This window comes from Lepeophtheirus salmonis, chromosome 8, assembly GCF_016086655.4.
Source record: "Lepeophtheirus salmonis chromosome 8, UVic_Lsal_1.4, whole genome shotgun sequence".
In the NCBI taxonomy this organism is placed as follows: domain Eukaryota; kingdom Metazoa; phylum Arthropoda; class Copepoda; order Siphonostomatoida; family Caligidae; genus Lepeophtheirus; species Lepeophtheirus salmonis.
In genome coordinates, this window is record NC_052138.2 from 12,341,075 (window position 1) to 12,346,214 (window position 5,140).

The 5,140-nt window shown below is 30.2% G+C and overlaps 1 long non-coding RNA gene across 1 annotated transcript; it reads right to left on the reverse strand.

Annotated features, from left to right (window-relative positions):
* Positions 1-4,442: 4,442 nt before the first annotated feature.
* LOC139906148 (uncharacterized) lies at positions 4,443-4,923 on the reverse strand. The gene is made up of 2 exons (XR_011781475.1): positions 4,736-4,923; positions 4,443-4,683 (listed from the first exon to the last, which is right to left on the reverse strand). It is a non-coding gene; the product is annotated as an uncharacterized lncRNA (long non-coding RNA).
* Between the last annotated feature and the right edge of the window lie 217 nt (positions 4,924-5,140).

The following is a 5,140-nucleotide window of genomic DNA, read 5'->3' on the forward strand; positions in this document are numbered from 1 at the left end:
CTCAAAGATGGAATTCCTCAAGTACTACTGATTAATTGTTGTAAATTCATTTAAGCGGATGACACATCAGTAGCCATTGATTCAGGCAGCGTTCTTACCATGGTTGCTATTATATAAGTCAGCCGAAATATATCCTTCTTGGAATTACAATTAGGCTTAAAGATCAATGAGGAAAAGTCTTTAGTAATTTTTTTTAATAATAATTTAATTAACCTTGTATTTATATCAAATGTCAAACGGAATAGTTAAATTCTGGAAACAATTTATTCTATAAGAAAGAGCGTAATCACACTTATCTGGGATTGTATAGATGGGGAGAGAATACGGAACTCGTGCATTGTTCCTAAAATTATTAATCTTTTACAAAAAAACTATGTTCGAGAATAAGATCTTTTTTTTTTTTTTTGCTTTTTTCCACAAGTATAACAGATTTTCTTTATTTTAACAGAAGAAGAAGAATATATATTAGAAAAAAATTGTTCAACAAAAAAGTCGATAGAAGAGCTGAAACTTAAACACTGAATATAATCTTTGAAGTCACTGTCGAGCAAATGCTTTAAGAACAAATACTACAAGTGTGTTTTTGGTACATTTTAAATAACCAAATTCAGGAACCCATTTTTGATAATTTATTTTATATCAAGCCTTAGATTGCTAAAAAAAAACTTTTAAATTGATAGAATTATCAATGGAACATTTCATTTTTCTTAAAGATGACGATGTAAAAGTTCATAATTCACTCTGTAACAAATAGAAGTCTTTCTGTTTTAAACAGTCATTCCCAAAGTGAGCAATACCGCCCCTGGGGGAGGTGCTTTGATATTAGTGGTGGTAATGCCGAAAAAAAGCAATTACATATTAGTACATAAAAAAATAATCGACAAATTTTAAAATGTGACTATAAGGTAGCAGCATTGAATATGTTAAATATTATCCGGTTGATACTATGGAATTATAGACCTGGAATTAATCATGAAGATTTTTTATTTTTGAATTGTACAAAACACCTAGAGTTTACTTATTTTTCAAAAATATATTAAGTATTTAATTCATTAAGGTGTTGTATTCATTTTGGAAGAAAAAATTATATAAGGGAAATCCTGATTTATAGGATCTTAGCTTATGGTAATAGTACCATTCAAAAAATAAATATTAAAACTGAAGGAAACAGTAAGATTTATCTTCTTTTTTAATAAATATCTCTCAATACAAAAAAAACAACAGTGAAGCAGGTGATAATAAGCAATCCTGGAGAAGGGAGTAAGGGCCTGATTATCTTCCTTATTGTTTACGTAGATCTGAATTGAGATTGGAGAAAATGAAGAGTTAAAGGGAAAATAAGAAAGAGTAGTTGAAATGATAGACAAAAGTCGATAGCAGGGGAAGAGTAATGAGGGGGTTTACTTCCATCTCCATATGTATGAAAATAAGTACTACTAGAATTGAACAAGGAATTTAAAATATTTTTGAGAAACAAAACTTACTTGGCTTGTGTTATTAATAAATTTAGATTTTGGTGTTTGACTTTTATCATTAAGTCGATTGGAAACCCAATAAAAAATGAAAAGTCTTCTGTGAAGATATAAAAGAGGATCTATTTGGGGTGAAGAGAACGGTTGGTCACCTACCGAGGCAATATCTTAACCTTAATTATAGACTATGCAGCTAAATGCAATACAGGTTGAAAATAAGATCCAATAATTCGGAATTCATTGACAACTCTATTTATAGAGATATACCTAAGAAAATTACCTCAAATATATACACACTCTTAGTTTTAGTTAGTCTTGGATTTTGTTCTGATTTATGTATTTCATTTTTTATTTTTTGACCAAAAAATTAATTAGTTTAAAAAATAATACAAAAAAATTAATAGAAATCAGTCCAAATAATAATTCATAATTGTGAAGGGGCACATTTCTTAATTACATATATTTAGACAGTTACCCCAGCCAACTGCACTGTGTGTACTGTCGACTGATGTTGCACACCATTTCACACCACCATTATCAACATCAGTACATTTGGAATACGAGGTCCCATAGTAAGCGAAGGGAAGCACACATGGCTGTTGTTCAAGGGTTTGACAAACTTTAAAAAAATATATAAATTATTAGAATCTCAGACAAAACAAAGATTTACATGTTGAAGGCAGTGTAGGTGCAATAGAACATGCAGAATTACAATACTCCCACCCATAAGCTTCATTAGTATTGTTGTACAATGATGTAGCACACCAAGCCCTTGCATCCCTAGCAGTGGTACACTGAGTATAACTAATATCGTTATAATCGAACAGAGGCAGACAATTTTGACCTGAGATTGTTTTGCATGCTAAAAGATAAATATTTTAATGGGTAAGTTATGACTTATGGTCATGAATTAAGTTATATCTTACAATCTGGTTGTTTTGTTTGTTCGGCTAGTAACAAATGAGGGAAAAAATGTTAGACAAAGTAACTTGAGTTATACATTTTGTATCAAAACAGTCATATATGATTTCATCGGTATATTTGAAGCATATGGGTTATTCTAGCAGTATGTACGTTACATTCAGAGATAAATTTGGAAACCAAGCCTAACATTAACAAGCTATTGATTTAAATTAGAAAATTGAATACTCAAATTTTAGTTAAACATATTGGTATAAAGATAAGCCTGCAATATGAAATATTTTTGGACCTTTAGATTTTGAGGTAAGTCACAAAATACCCAGCGTTACGGATGTTACAGAAATGGACAAGCTTATTGGACTCACTGAACACATGATGAAAACTTTTATTTTAACACAATCATAAATAGGGCATATGTGTAATTTAAGAGGCCCATTTAAAGACTCTTGTTTAGTTATATTGATTAGTTAAGGAATATTGCTTGTCAGCAAAACAGAGAGACTCTACTGGAAACTGCGAACTCTGGATTGTTTAGTTGGTGAAGAAAGTTAAGGAGAGAGCTGCTGGTAAGTGCACATATATAATGTATGCCTATTTTTTCATTCTTTCCTGCAGAATCACGCAGTTAAATCACACACACAACAATCAACCAAATACATATATTCACACATATTATCACATTCTTTCCAATGATTTATTATTTGGTGTTATTTGTTGATTTTTTTTTTACAAGCTAAAAAGCTAGGCCTTAAAAAATATTAAAGAAATATTGAAAACATAAAATAGTATTTTAAATGTGAAAATAACAGTTAATGGAACTAAAACACCTCATTATTTGTTTGAAATGAATTTCGTTTTTTTTTAATAAGACACTTAGTAAATAAATTCTTCATCTAAGAACTCTGACTTATAAATCGGTAAAGATATTTTATTTTTTCCGATCTTCCTCACACTCATTCTGTTTTTCTCCCCTCGACCAACTTTGTCCTTACAAATTCGTTTAGAGCAGCAAGAGCAAAAACTCCTCATGGGATAAAAAGATGTCTGCAGGATTATATATATATATATATTATTATTATTATTTTTTTTTTTTGGACATTTAACTTTTATATTCTTTAAGGGGTAAAGAATTAAAAATGTGAATTTCTATCCATCAGGTTTTAAAGTATAGGAAGAAATTAGAAGCTGGTAAGGAAATTGCATTAAAATATACTTGCAACTTGATTCAAATGTGGAATGAATGTGGAAAATACAAGCAATAAGTAGCTTTTTTGTTTCATAGCTATCACAATATACAATCAAAAAGAAAAAAAAGAATTTAATAGAGCAATCAAAACCCAAGTGCATTTAATAGAATCAGAATGACTATGGTAGATGTTCAATTGTTAATGTATTCATCCATAACTAGACTTAAAGCAAGTGATAATAAGCAATACTGGAGAAAGTAGTAAGGCCCCAGTAACTTTTTTTTTTTTTTGTTTACGTAGTTTGCTTTTTTGTGATAAGAAGAGAAAAAGGGACGAGGAGAAAGAGTAGTTGAAGTGATTGACAAAAATTGATAGCAGGGGAAGAGTAATGAGGGGATTTACTTCCATCTTTATGTGTATGAATATAAGTACTACTAGAATTGAACAAGGAATTTAAAAGATTTTTGAATAATAAAACTTAGTTGGCTTGTGATATTAATAAATTTAGATTTTGGTATTTGACTTTTATCATTAAGTCGATTGGAAACCCAATAAAAAAGGAAAAGTCTTCGGGGAAGATATAAAAGTGGATATATTTGGGGTTAAGAGGACGGTTGCTCACCCACCGAGGCAATGTCTCAACCTTAATACTAGACTATGCAGGTAAGTGCAATACAGGTTGAAAATAAGATCCAATAATTCGAAATTCATTGACAACTCCATTCATAGATATATACCTAAGAAAATTACCTCAAATATATACACACTCTTAGTTTTAGTTAGTCTTGATTTTGTTCTGATTTATGTATTTCATTTTTTTTTTTTTTTTTGACCATAAAATTAATTAGTTTAAAAAAAAAAATAATACAAAAAATTTAATAGAAATCAGTCCAAATAATAATTCATAATTGTGAAGGAGCACATTTCTTAATTACAAAAAGTTGTATTTTGACAGTTACCCCAGCCAACTGCACTGTTTGTACTGTCGACTGATGTTGCACACCATTTCACACTCCCATTATCAACATCAGTACATTTGAAATATGAGGTCCCATAGTATGCGAAGGGAAGCACACATGGCTGTTGTTCAAGGGTTTGACAAGCTTTAAAAAAAATATATAAATTATTAGAATCTCAGACAAAACAAAAATTTACTTGTTGAAGCCAGTGTAGGTGCAATAGGACATGCAGAATTACAATGCTCCCACCCCAAAGCTTCATTAGTATTGTTGTACAATGATGTAGCACACCAAGCCCTTGTATCCCCAACAGCTGTACAATCATTATAAGTAATATCATTATATTGAAAAGGGAATGTGCAGCTTTGGCCTGTGACTGTTTTGCATGCTAGAAGATAAATATTTAAATGGGTAAGTTAATTATTTGATGGTCATGATTTGAGTTTTATCTTACAATTTAGTTGTTTTGTTCGTTCGGCTAGTAACAAATGAGGAAAAAAATGTTAGAAAAAGTAATTTGAGTTATATATTGACGATAAAATTACTTACCTGAACAAACAGAGTTACAGGTACCATAGAAATGAGCAAAGCCTGTTGGATA